The 15,192-nt window shown below is 39.3% G+C and overlaps 1 pseudogene; it reads left to right on the top strand.

Moving 5' to 3' along the window:
* Positions 1 to 3,092: 3,092 nt before the first annotated feature.
* Positions 3,093 to 6,206, top strand: LOC124232049 (olfactory receptor 5L1-like; annotated as a pseudogene).
* Positions 6,207 to 15,192: the final 8,986 nt, after the last annotated feature.

Below are 15,192 nucleotides of genomic sequence, written 5' to 3'. Positions count from 1 at the left end.
CATGTTAAACTTAGTCACTAGGCTACCATGACTGATCCTCACTTAGTTGAATCTTTCTTAAACCAATGTTATCAATCTTCTGGCTTAAGTATAAGAGGTAGCAAGCTAGAAAGAGATTTGCTCCCAATACTACAGCACAAAAAGCTAGATATTCTGCAAGCTTTAAACATTTTTGGAACCCACTGAATAGCTGGGGTCACCAGGTGACCAACTAACACCAGCACAGAGTTACCAGTGATAGCATTCCATTGTTAGGGGTGGGGGATGGATAAGGGGAGAGATCTTCTCTGGAGTACCTGTGCAAAGGGAAGACTTAAAGTTTAAAGTGGATTAGACATTGAAAATACATTATAAGCCATCTTCTATCCTAATATAAGGTAACATTAGAGGAAATTGAAGCTTGTGGTGCCCTGAGGTGGCCATAGTGTTGACAAAACTAAAGCCCAGCTCAACTCCTACACTTAATGTTAAGCAAAAGAAGTGAGTTAATTTCCAGGCAAAAATAGCATTTACTTCGGTCTCTGTTGTTCTACAAATGGTATCCTTTCTTAAGCAAAAATTATATGACAATACAAATGATAAGAACACAGCCCACTACAAAAATACAAAGATATTAACAGAATTAGATTCAGATATGACCTAGAGATTAGAAACAGCAGACCAGCAATCTAAAGTAAATATGATTCCTAGGGGCTCCAGTGGAAAAGATAGACAACATGAATGAATAGATTTGGAATTTCAGCAGAGTCATAGAAACTATTAAAATGAATCAAATGAAATGCTAGAAAAAATTTTAAAATAACAGAGATAAAGGATATTTTAGCACAACAGTAGCTTCAACAGAGATGAGAAAAGAATTAGTGAAATTAAAGATAGAACAAGAGGAAACACCAAAAGTTACAGAGACACACACAAAAAAGAGTGAAGAAAACACCTAACAGCTGGGTAACAATGTCAAGTAGTATAAATAACTATAATTTGAACCTCAGAAAAAAGGAGGAGGTCATGTCAAAGGGAATATGTGTAGAGATAATGGCAAAGAATTTTCTGAAAGACATCAAATCCAGATCCAAGAAGCTCAGAGAACACAAAGCAGAAAGAAAACACATGCACAACACAACACAGAAGTAAAGAAAGTAAAAGAGAAAATATTGAATGCAAGAACCATTACATAGTGAGCAGGGATTTTCAGCATCTGGACTATTGACATTTTGCACTGTGGAATTTTTGCTGTGGGGCACAATCCTGTTCACTGTAGATTGTTTAGCAGTATCTGTGACCTCGACATACTAGATGCCAGCAATACTCCCTTGCAGTTACGATAATCAATGATATTCCAGGCATTGTCAAATGTCCCCTGTGTATTTGTTTGAGGAGGAGGGTGGCATTGGGTACAAAACCAAATCTATCTTGGACGATCTAAAGGAAAAAAGGTAAGCACTACAGCAGATTTCCTGCCAGAAAATGTGAAAGTCAGAAAAAATGGACAGCAAATTGAAAATGTCAAAAGGAAAACAACAAATAATCAGTTACTCCAGAATGATAAACACATGAAAATATCTTGCAAATTTTTTCAAAAGTGAAGGACGAAAAAACTTTTTTGAGACTAAACAAAACTGAAAGAATTACCCATAGGCATGTACTATGAGAAATATTAAAATGCATCATTTGGGGAGAAGGAAAATAGTACCAGACAGAAAATTAAAGCTACCCAAAGAAATGAACACTGGTAATTTTATAAAGAATAAGTGGATCTTTTTTCATATTTTAATTGTTCTAAAAGACATCAAACTGTCTGAAGGAAAAAAGAATAGCAATGAAATGGTACTTATAGGTTCTGTCAGAGTATAATACATAATAATATCATGATGGGTAAGAGAGGACTTAGAAGTTTACTGTTTCAAGATCCATAGGAGACCAATGATTTATTTAAAAAGTTTACTGTGAACTCCTAGAAAACCATTATCATTTTAAGGAAGCAAAAATAATAAGTCAACAGAGGATGCAAGATAAGTGGAATCACAGAAAAATTCTTACAGAAGAAGACAGAAAAAGAAAAGAAGCAAGGGATAGATTAAACAAATAGAGATAAAGTATAAAGATGATAGATTTAATTAATCCATTATAAGTAATTGCATTAACTATAAATAGTCTAGACATCCAAATTAAAGTTGGAGATTGTCATATTAGACATTTAACAAAACAAATCTCTGCACAATCTAAAGAAATCTTCTTAATTATAGACATTATAAGTTAAATATAAAAAAATAGAAAAGACCTCATGCATGGATATATTAATATACATATAGAGTAGAACACAGAAAAAATAAAAACAACAAAACAAAATCTCAACCAGATTCTTAAATTAATTGACAAGCTGATTATAAAATGTATGCAGTAGGAACTAAAAAAAGACAAAGTTGAAAGTGAGAAAATAATTGGAAGCATCTCACTATCTGATCTCAATACCTACTATAAAGGTAAAGTAACTAAGATAATGCAGTATTACATATATAAACATATAAGTCAATGGATGAGAGTAGAGGATCCAAATACAGACACACATCTGAAAGGTCAAATTACTCTCCACAAAGATACAATGTCTGTACAATGGAAAAAATTGTCTTTTAACAAAGAATGATGGATAATTTAAACATCCACGTGCAAAGGATGGTTTATGGGATATAAATCCATAAATAACATCATATACAATAATTAACTGAAATAATCATAAAACTAAGTGTAATATCAAATTTGTAAAACTTCCAGAAGAAAACAAGAAAACATTCTTTGTTATTTCATATTGGACCAATATTTCTCTTTTTTTTTTCCTTAAAGATTGGCACCTGAGCTAACAACTGTTGCCAATCTTCTTTTTTTCTTTTTCCTGCTTTTTCTCCCCAAGTCCTCCCAGGACATAGTTGTATATTTTAGTTATGGGTCCTTCTAGTTGTGGCATGTGGGACGTCACCTCAGGATGGCCTGACAAGTCGTGCCATGTCCGCACTCAGGATCTGAACCAGTGAAACCCTGGCCTGCTGAAGCAGAGCACAGAAACTTAACTACTCGGCCAAGGGGCAGGAACCTAGACAAATATTTCTTACATATGAATTCCAAATCATGATGAATAAAAGAAAAATTATGTGAGACGTCATCAAAATTAAATATTTTGCTCTTCAAAAGCCACTGTTGCAAGAATGAAAAGACTAAACTTATAATAGAAGATATTCTTTCCAAGTACATGTCTGAGAAAGGATTTGTATCCAGGGTATAGACAAACCTCTCAAAATTTAACAACACACTTCTAAATAAATCAAAGTTGAAAAAAGAAAGCACAATACAAATTATATAAAATTTTGAATTGAATGAAAATTAAAACATAATATGTAAAATTTTAAAAGATGCTTCTAATGTGCTTAAAGGGAAATTTAGGACTTTGAATACCTAAATTAGTAAAGAAGCAATATGTCAAATCTAGAAGCTTAGCTTCCATATTTAGAAACTATAAAAAAGAATAATTAACTAAAAGCTAACAAACAAAAAGTAAAAGGAAGGATATAATAAACTCTAGAGCATACACCAACAATAGAAAGCTAGAAATTGATAGAGAAAATCAGAGTTTGAATTTTGAAAAATCAATAAAATTGACAAAATGTTTTCTAGAATTACTAAGAAAAAAGGAGAGGAGATACAAATTAGCATATTCAGATTTTAAAATGACTATAGTGAATATTATGAACGGCATATGTGAACAAATTAGTCGACTTGGATGATATGGACAGATTCTTAAAAAGACAAATTTACCAAAACTGACAAAAGAAAAAATAGAAAATCTAGATAGACATATAACAAGTTAATAGATTGAGTTCATAATTAAACCTGTACCACTGTGACAGAGTTCTCCTCTATTACCAATATATAGCCATAGATGGCTTGACTGGTTAAATTTACAAAACACCTATATAAAAAATACTAGTTGATTAACTTATGTCAAAATTAGAAAAGGAGATCCTCTTTCCACTTCATGTTATTAAGCCAATAACAAAGTCAAGAAAGAAACACGAGGAAGGAAAACAAAATGCAATGTTCCACATAGTGGTAGATATAAAATTCTCAGCAAATTATTAGCAAAATAAATCTCATAACACACATAAAAGGATAATAAATCATGACCAAGTGAGATCTATTCCAGGAATGCAAGGTAGATTTAACATATGAAAAACAATTAATGTAACACATCACGGATAGAATTAAAGACAAAAAAACTTCTGGCCACCTCAAAATATGCAGAAAAAAGTATTTGCAACAATCCAACAGCCATTTAAGATAAAAATTCCCAACAAATTAGAAATAGAGAAAATTACTTCAATTACTCAATTCAATTATTCAATTACTTCAATAGAGAAAATTACTACCAAGCTTGCTTCTAGCATCACACTTAATGGTTTGGGAATGAATGATTTCCCCTATAGTGAAAAACAATGCAGGATGTCCACTCTCAGTACTGGTGATGATGATAGACAGACAGATAGATAGTTAGATAGATAGATAAATAGATAGATATAGATTAATAAATCAATCTTTTCTCCTGATTTGAAGTAAAACTAATTTTATTCACAGATAGGTTTCTGCTGATTTTTAAATTAATTTTTATCCGTGGGCTCCACTGAGATGGTGAACATTTTGAGTTATTTGACAATTGTGTTTTAAATGTACTGTGTTTGATATTGATGTATTTTTTTGAAGTTTATATAAATCTATTTTCTCTCTAATTCTATTTTCAGAAGAAACAAACAAACAAAAAACCATCATTTGGTTTCCCAAACCTGATATATGATGGAAATAGGAGAAGAGCACTGTACCACTGTGACAGAGTTCATTGTTCTTGGATTATCAGATCCCCTGAGCTGAGAGTCTTTCTCTCCCTTCTGTTCCTTCTCACATATGGAGTAACTACGTTTGGGCCAACCTTGACATAATTGCACTGATTCAGGTCAGCTCTAAACTTAACACCCTCATGCACTTTTTTCTCAGCCATTTATCCTTTGCGGATCATTGCTGTTCCACAATCATCACGCCAAAGATCTTATCCAATATCTTAAGAAAAAAGTCATCTCTTTCCTGGGATGCATGATGCAGTTCTACTTGTTTTGGACATGTGCAGTCACTGAGGTGTTCCTGCTGATTGTGATGGCTTATGATCATTTCTCGGCCATCTGTAGCCCACTGCTGTACATGGACTCCATGTCCCAGAAACTTTGAATGGTGCTGGTTTCTGGCTGTACTTCTCTGGAACTGTGTGTTCTCTGGTTCACGTGTTTAGCTCTTGAAATCCCATCCTATAGGTCGAATGTAATTAACCACTTTTTTTTTTTGGATTTACTCCCTCTCTTTATTCTTTCTTGTTATGATATCTCTAGGAATGAACTTGTGGTGTTCACTGTGGCCACTTTCAATGAGATCATCACCATCTTGATCATCCACACCTCCTGCTTGTTATTCTCATCACCATCCTAAGGATGCACTCTGCAGACGGAAGGTGCAAAATCTTTTCCACCTGCACCTACCTCCTCACAGCCATCATTGTTTTCCATGGAACAATACTTTTCATTTATTGCCAGCCCCGTTCTGTCAAGAGTATTAATACTGACAAAGTAGCCTCGGTATTCTACAATGCAGTGATTCTCATACTGAATCCCTGATTTATAGTCTGAGGAACAAGGATGTGAAAGAAGCTCTCAAGAGTTTTGAGATCCAAATTCCCTTTTGAAAAGCTATTTTCTTAGCAAGAGTCAGGGTTTTATCAAAGACTTTCAATGAGGGGCTAGCTTTGAGTGGATGTGAATGGAAAGTAAAATAGGGATGTATTTTTTGAGCTAACGGATGATGCATGCTTTTTTTGTTTTCCAGCTGCCTATCTTTATTAAACCATGTCTTATCCTCTTTCTTGGAGAGTTCAAGTGTATCAGGTACCTATGCTGCTCTTCTCTGATCTCTAACTGTCTTGAATGGGTTTTTCGGGTGATATTGTTAGACGTAGTTTCCTGGTTTGAAATAACATCAATATATTTCTAAAAAAGTGTACATAAAGAGATATGTCTTTTCATCATCTGTAATGCCTGCAACCATACTTTTATTTTTTGTTTGTTTGTTTGTTTTGTGAGGAAGATTGGCCCTAAGCTAACATCTGTTGCTAATCTTCCTCTTTTTGCTTGAGGAAGATTGTCACTGAGCTAACATCCTTGCCAATCTTCCTCTACTTTATGTTGGATGCTGCCACAGTGTGGTTGATGAGCTGTGCTAGGTCCTCTTGGGGATCTGAAACCGTGAACCCTGGGCTGCCTAGGCAGAATGCACAAACTTAACCACTATGCAACCAGGCCGGCCACACATGAAACCATTCTTGTTAAACTGACTTTATTTTTCACATGGAATGCATAAGCATTTGCCTCATATTCTATGTTTTTTCCCAAGAATATTTGAAGTACATGTCCTACGAGTACTTCTGGGTATTACTTTTTGGTCTTTTGGTTATTTTGTTTTTTACCAGCATTTCAATTTCAAGGCAATAATTTTATAACTTTTAAAATCTTCTCTTTGGCAAAATATTGACAATAATCTACTTTTCTTAAAAACTTTTCATAAAAATTAAATGATACATCTTAAGTTCTTAGCATTATGTATGGTATAATATAACTGATTAATAAATTATCTGCTATTATTGATATTGTTGTGTTTACTCTTATCTTCTGTTCTCTATTTTATCTTAAGTTTCGATTAAACAAGTGGATCATATATATGATACCATACCTTTTTAAAGTTTCCATATCCTCGTTAACATGTTTTTGCTCTGCCTGCTATTATTTTAAGCATTCATTATATTTTCTAAATCCCTTATATTATAAACCCATTAAATTAGATTCCTATAGCTTCTGAAATAAATTAGTACAAATTTGGTGACTTAAAACAATAGACTTATTTTCTTACAATTTTGGAGATCAGAAATGTGAGATCCAATCACGGGGCCAAAACCAAGGTGGCAGCAGGACCATCCTCCCTCAGGAGGTTGTAGGGGGCCATCTTTTCCTTATCTCTTCCAGCTTCTGGTGGCTGCAGGTATTCCTTGACTTGTGGTCATATTACTTCAGTCTTCAGGGCTAGCATCTTCAAACCTCTCACTTCTCCATCTTTACTGCATTTTCTTGTGTATGTAAAATAATCTTCTGTCTCCCTCTTATAAAAGACACTTGCGATGGCATTTAGAGCACACCAGATCATCCAGAATACTCTCCTCATCTCAAGATCATTAAACTAATCACATCTGCAGGCAAGCTTTATCTGAATAAGGTGACATTTCCAGGGATTAGAACCTGAGACATTTAGGTGTCCATTTTCAAGCTTAACTCACCCATCTTTTAAAGGCAAAGTCAGTCATAATTTACATGCCCTATGTTCCTACAGTGTTAACAGTTAGTTCGTTTTCTTAGTTTCTTAAGATTTCATTTCATACGTGCTATTGTCAATATTTTTGCTGGAGTCACTAGTGCAGCATAGGTACTTATTGCTTTAGTGAAGCAGGAGGAACACTTGGTTTGAATTTAAACACCTGGTTCCAGTTTCAGATCCACATGAGTGATTTTTACGAAGACACACACTTTTTTAACCTCAATTCTTTCACATATAAACTCGGGAGAAGCTGCCATCCTCAGAGAGTTGTCATTGAACTTAAACATAATAACAAAACTGCAAGGATCTGTCCCATAAAATGTACTCTTATTAATGTTTCTTAAAACAGGAAGCTTTGGTTCGAATCCTGGGTGCGGACATGGCACTGCTCATCAAGCCACGCTGAGGCAGCGTCCCACATGCAACAACTAGACGGACCCACAACTAAGAATGTACAACTATATACCGGGGGGCTTTGGGGAGAAAAAGGAAAAAATAAAATCTTTAAAAAAAAAAAAGAAAGCTTTGAGGGTAAGGATCATTTAGAAATATTCCAATATGTATGGTGAAGACAGCTACTCATTATTTCTTAAAAGAAATAAGTAATGACTAAAAGGATGGAATGATATTGTGCTGATGAGAACATGATTCTGTATTGGTTTGAAAATGTTTTAAATGGAGTGTTATTTCCCATATCACCCATGAGACCTTGCCTTTTTAAGATGAAGGTAAGAGAAACATTTTTCACCTTTGGTCCTCCAACTAGAACTTAGCATTGTTGACATTTGGAGCCAGACAATTCTGTGCTGTGTTTGTCCTGTGCATTACGGGATGTTTAGCAGCATCCTTGACCTCTACCCATTAGACCTCAGGACCACCCCATCCTTATTTTTGACAAGCAGAAATGTCTCTAGACATTGTCAAATCTCCGCTAGAGAGTGAAATCATCTTAGTTGGGAATCATTGGTCTAATTTGAGCTCTCTCCAGAATCTGCAATATCCCTTTCAGAGACATTGGATGTTAGGGCTTCAGCGACACAGGACACAGAATTACTCTCACTTTAGCATGGATAACTATGGTCTCTACCTCCTACTAAAATATACACACACTTTTCTTATCTAAAGACTGATTATTTCATTTTATTAACAAGAAGGACATCAGCTTTACTTTCAGTTCCCCAAAACCTTGAAATGTCAGATTTTTCTTTCCCTCCCAATGTTGCTTCTTAGGTAACACTGTCAGTTGTCTGAGAATAACTGAGATGGACTGAGTGCTCCTCAAACATGTCTGAAAAGCAGCCACATAAAAATTTCTTTTTTATTTCTTCATGGAGTTTTGTTTTACATATATAATCTACTCACTCCCTTATTTTTAAACTATCGGGGTCAATGTTTTTTCTCATTCTCTTATGGATAGTATCTAAATTTTCTGGTGGGGACTCAGCTTTTTCTCTTCTTGGTGGGTCTCTGTCTTCGAACCTAATGGGATTTGGGGAAGTGTTCATGGCTAGTCATCAAGAGACCCAGTGATTAGTTTCTGGGTGGACACTAGTAAGCTAATGACTTAACCATGAGATCTTGCCAGAATTATTGAAAAAGAAGAGTTCCTTTCAGCTGAGATTAATCCATCTGGGAAGAGACAGAGGGTCAAAACAGGTCATATCTCTCTTTGCCTATATATATATGTATGTGTGTGTGTGTGTGTGTGTGTTTTGAGTATTATCTTTCTCCAATAGGCATCACATTCTCTATAAATCTCATTTCCAAGTCTCTAATCATGCCAAGGACTTCCAATCTCCAGATAATTGCTTATGTTGTTTCCTCTACTGCCTCTCATTCACTATTCTGTAATTGACAAAATTCATAATGTTGAGTTCAAATTATCGTCCTTTTTCCTGTTTTGTACCTAGAACACTGCCTGGCACAATATTTTCACAAATAAAATATATTTATTGAATGGAGATTCTCTGATATATTCTGTCCTTGGATGGCCAGAATTACTTTTGAACATAAATGCACATATAACACATATCAGAGTCATTAACTTCATTCATCCATCTACACATTTACTTTCAAGATCTTTTAATTCTCCACAGCTTGATAGATACACTTTTGTTTCTTTCTTGTTTATTCCACCATCCTATCTCATAGAACATTCTGATAGTTGTTTGATAAATTGCTTTGAGCTGATTAAATCAAACTGGATACAGTACAGAGGCCTGAGAGGTGGCTTCTGGGGCAGCGGAAATGGGACTAAGATGAGGGGGAGGGGAGGTGGGCAGGGAGCAGGGCCCACAGCAGAGATGTCTCTGTAGTGCAGGGGAGTGACACCAGGGAAGGGTGTAGACCTGGAGGGGAGACAGGGTGGCTGGGGACATAGTGTGATGTGCATTCTACACAGATGTCTGTGGCTCTGGAGACAGTGGAATGTGGGTCGGGGGAGAGGCGCAGCGTTTTGGTGAGGGGTCTCACAGCAGTCTGCAGGGAGCCCTGGGGCTGGCACTGGGGTGTTTGTCATTCAGATGAGGAGTGTGTGTGACTGTTGTGGGGTCTGAGAAGAGGAACGAAGGAAGACTGAGAACGCTTCTGATAACCTGTGTATTGCCTGCGCTACTTTAAGGACACCTTTGTACAATCTCTGCAGGGGAATCCGAAAAGAAGGCAGCTGGGCACAGATGAAGTACACCCAGTGAGAAGCCTATTTTTCGAAGGAATAGAGTAGGGAGTAGTCATGCCCATTTGGACATCCATGGGGCTTCGACCATCCCTGAAGGCCCTGGGGATCAGAGGGTCTCACCCCTCAGGCGCTCCCACAACAGGGGCTCCAAGGGCAGCTCCGGAAGGGGCTCGAGGGCACAGTGAGGATTCCCAAGGGTGATGCATCCGCTCCCTGAGTGGAGCCAATACGATGCTGCTCGTGGAGATGCCAAGATGAACACTCAGTGGACCCCAGCAGAGCGCAGAGCCAGTGGAAGAGGAAGACTCACTGACTAGAAGTGCTCGTGGAGGTGGCGTGTGCACCCACTGCAGGCGCTGTGCCCGGCTCTCTAACTGTCCCTGCAGCAGGCTGGGCGGTGGGTTGGGGGTCAGGGAGGGGTCTCTGGAGGAGGTGGCCCTGAGCTGAATGCTGAGGGAAAAGGAGTTATCCACAGTGCTTGACACACTTTCCGGGGCACAGGAATCACTTGGAGATCTGGTTACAGGGCAGATCCCAGTTCATCAGGTCCTGAGTGGGTCTGAGACTGCCCTGCTCCCCAGTGATATCCATGCTTGGACTGGACATAGAATAGCAAGGATCTTGAGATGATTGTGGGGAAAAGTGTGGGAAAGATAAAGGGGGAAGCACCATTTCTGGCCACATTTCAGCCCAGGCACAGACGCGAACCTCCAAACAGCCTGGGAGAGCAGAGGTAGAACTTATGCAAGTGACCTGCCCCCAATTACCCTCTGAAACACTCCTATCTCCCATGGATGGGTCCTGTCCCAAGTTCATGTCCTGTTTCAGAGGAGCATGAGGAACCAAACACTTGGGGTCACTCTTGGGGAAGCCAGCCATGGAGGGCCTGCTTTACCTCCAGAATGCCCTAGTCAGTCGATAGCTCCACCTTCCCGGTTCGCACAGCCCAGGCACCTGGGAACCCCTCCTGACCTGTTCCTCGTCCTCACCCTCTCCATGCAATGCATCGGGCAGTCCATAGATTATTCCTTCAAACTCCCTCTGTTCTCTCCATCTCTGCCAACACCCTCCTGTACAGACCACCACTCTGTCTCCTGCCTGGGTCACTGTCGCTCTGCTGACTGTCCTGCCTATGGGGCCCAGGTCACCATGCATCCTCCCATTGACCTCCTCTTGGCAGACACAGCAGACTCTTTAACCCACGACCCAGGCAGGGCCAGAACAAAGCCAGGCTTGGACGTGCGTGTGATGTAGGTGCTGCTGACCCCTGCCCTGAGCCCCCTGTCTCCTGCCTCTGGGTCATGGATGGCAAGGGTGAGCACACATCCAAGTGCAGCCTGGACAACTCAGGCGGTGCTTGGTGGCTGCCTGGCATGTTATGGATAGCACCCCTTTTCACTCATAAAATGGCTCCAGTTCTGACAAGAAATTTGATGGCCACCAAACTAATACCTTGCATGAGTTCAAACTTTTCCAAACAGTAGTGCAAAATTTAAAAAAAAAAATACAAGCTCATGAGAAAATAGACAGCATGATTTCAATCTAAATCCAAATGCAACCCTGGACAGTCATGAAGTTCTATGCCCAAAACAGGGCTCCTAGAAAGACTGCACAAGGAGGAAGATAGGGAGGTAGTGACCTTCTCCTTTGGGGCCCCTCCTTGCCAGGCTCTGATTCAGTGGCTCTTGGGTGGGACCCCAAAATTTGTATTTTGTCCAAGTCTCTCTCAGGGTTCTGATGCATGGCAAAGATGAACTACATTGTCGTAAGCCATCAACTCTAGGCCTATGTTGAAAGGGCCTGTGCCTTCCTCTGATCCAGCACTTGGGTCCCTCGCTTCCGACAGCTCATGACCTCCTGTTCTAAGATGTCATCAGTATGTCCTTTCATATCCACTCTCTGTCCTTCTCCACCTGCTGTCTGCTGCCGACCTGTAGGGTGTTGGCCACAAGCAGATTCATATCCTTCCAGCTCCCTTTGGAGTCACCAATGGGGAAGCCCAAGAACAGACTGGAGGGAGGCAGGAGTGTGAGCCCAAGCATTGAACCTCCTGGCTACTTCCTGAAAAGATGGCCTTGCGCTGGCTCCGTCTGTGGCTAGAGGCCCAGCTCCTCTCAAGGGCTGACTCAGCATGGTTCTCTTCCTCGGGCTCTCTTCTCTTGATTCCTTGAGGCCTGTAGGTGGTGACAACTGGGCTGTAAGGACCCCTTGTTACTACCTATTGGTTTCTATTGCCGCTGTAAGAAATTTCCACAGACCTGGTGGCTTGAAACAACACAAATTTATTATTTTGCAATTCTGGAGGACAAACGTCCCAAATCAGTCTCACTGAGCTAAATTTAAGATGTCTGTATGGCTAGTGCCTTCTGGAGTCTCCTTTTGACTTCCCAGCATCTGGATGCCACCTACAATCCTTGACTTGTGGCCCCTTCCTGCATCTTCATGTCCAGCCACCCAGCACCTTCTCTCATCTGTGATATCTGTTTCTATCCATCACCACATCTCCCTCTATGACCCTACCACCAGCTTCTTTCACTTATTAGGCCCCTCGTGATGCCATTGGTGCCACATGGATCACCCAGGGAACTCTCCACATCCCAAGATCCTTGCCTTAATCACCCCTGCAAAGTCCCCTTTGCCATGGGAAGGTAACACGCTCATAGGTTCTGGGGATTGGAAGGTGGACATCATTGGGACCATTATTCTCTCTCTGTCACCATGCATCCTGCCTTGAAGTTCTCCTACACCTACACTTTTGTAGATAATCCTTTTGTACATAAACCTTCCTCCAGTAACCTATTTCTAGTCTCACCTGATTCCCTCAATCTGTGCACCATCCATGGCACTTTTTTTTTCCAATTTTTTTTTATTGAGTTATTGATAGGTTACAATCTTGTGAAATTTCAATTGTACATTAATGTTTGTCAGTCATGTTGTAGGTGCACCACTTCACCCTTTGTGCCCACCCCCCACCCCACCTTTCCCCTGGTATCCACTAAACTGTTCTTGGTCCATAGTTTTAAATTCCTCATGAGTGGAGTCATACACAGATTATCTTTCTCTGGCTGGCTTATTTCACTTAACATAATTCTCTCAAGGTCCATCCATGTTATTGCAAATGGAATGATTTTGTTCTGTTTTGCAGCTGAGTAGTATTCCATTGTATATATGTGCCACAGCTTCTTTATCCATTCGTCTGTTGATGGGCACTTAGGTTGCTTCCACGTCTTGGCTATTGTAAACAGTGCTGCAATAAACATCGGGGTGCACAGGACTTTTGGGATTGCTGACTTCAGGTTCTTTGGATAAATACCCAGTAGTGGGATGGCTGGATCGTATGGTAGTTCTATTTTTAGTTTTTTGAGGAATCTCCCTACTGTTTTCCATAGTGGCTGCACCAGTTTGCATTCCCACCAACAGTGTATGAGGGTTCCTTTTTCTCCGCAACCTGTCCAACATTTGTTGCTATTAGTTTTAGATATTTTTGTCATTCTAACGGGTGTAAGGTGATATCTTAGTGTAGTTTTGATTTGCATTTCCCTGATGATCAGCGATGATGAGCATCTTTTCATGTGCCTATTGGCCATCAGTATATCTTCTTTGGAGAAATGTCTGTTTATGTCTCCAGCCCATTTTTTGATTGGGTTGTTTGATGTTTTGTGGTTGAGTTGCGAGAGTTCTTTATATATTAAGGATATTAAGCCTCTGTCAGATATATGACTTGCAAATATTTTTTCCCAGTTAGTGGGTTGTTTTTTTGTTTCAATCCTGTTTTCATTTGCCTTGAAGAAGCTCTTTAATCTGATGAAGTCCCATTTGTTTATTCTTTCTATTGTTTCCCTTCTCTGAGAAGGCATGGTGTCCGAAAAGATCCTTTTAATACTGATGTCAGAGTGTACTGCCTATGTTTTCTTCCAGAAGCCTTATTGTTTCAGGTCTCACCTTTAGGTCTTTAATCCATTTTGAGTTTATTTTGGTGAATGGTGAAAAAGAATGGTCAATTTTCATTCTTTACATGTGGCTGTCCAGTTTTCCCAGCACCATTTGTTAAAAAGACTTTCTTTTCTCCATTGTATGCCCTCAGCTCCTTTGTCAAAGATAAGCTGTCCATAGATGTGTGGTTGTATTTCTGGGCTTTCAATTCTGTTCCATTGATCTGTGCACCTGTTTTTGTACCAGTACCATGCTGGTTTTTTTTTTTTTTAAAGATTTTATTTTTCCTTTTTCTCCCCAAAGCCCCCGGGTACATAGTCGTATATTCTTCGTTCTGGGTCCTTCTAGTTGTGGCATGTGGGACGCTGCCTCAGCGTGGTTTGATGAGCAGTGCCATGTCCGCACCCAGGATTCGAACCAATGAAACACCGGGCCGCCTGCAGCAGAGCATGCGAACTTAACCACTCGACCACGGGGCCAGCCCCCAGTACCATGCTGTTTTGATTACTGCAGCTTTGTAGTATGTTTTGAAGTCAGGGATTGTGACGCCTCCCGTTTTGTTCTTTTTTCTCAGGACTGCTTTAGAAATTTGGGGTCTTTTGTTGCCCCATATGAATTTTAGGATTCTTTGTTCTAATTCTGTAAAGAATGTCATTGGGATTCTGATTGGGATGGCATTGAATCTGTAGATTGCTTTAGGTAGAATGGACATTTTAACTATGTTTATTCTTCCAATCCACGTACATGGAATGGCTTTCCATCTCCTTATGTCGTCATCCAATTCTCTCAGAAAGGCCTTGTAATTTTCATTATATAGGTCCTTCACTTCCTTAGTTAAATTTACCCCAAGGTATTTTATTCTTTTTGTTGCGATTGTGAATGGTATTGTATTCTTGAGTTCTTTTTCTGTTGGTTCATTACTGGAGTATAGAAATGTTACTCATTTATGCAAATTGATTTTATACCCTGCACCTTTGCTGTAGTTGTTGATTACTTCTAACAGTTTTCCAATGGATTCTTTGGGGTTTTCTATATATAAGATCATGTCGTCTGCAAACAGCGAGAGTTTCACTTCTTCCCTCCCTATTTGGATTCCTTTTATTCCTTTTTCTTGCCTGATTGCTCTGGCCAGGACC

This window comes from Equus quagga, unplaced genomic scaffold (assembly GCF_021613505.1).
Source record: "Equus quagga isolate Etosha38 unplaced genomic scaffold, UCLA_HA_Equagga_1.0 HiC_scaffold_18961_RagTag, whole genome shotgun sequence".
NCBI lineage: Eukaryota > Metazoa > Chordata > Mammalia > Perissodactyla > Equidae > Equus > Equus quagga.
Note: the sequence above shows the minus strand (reverse complement) of the source record. Positions and strands in the feature narration are given on the sequence as shown.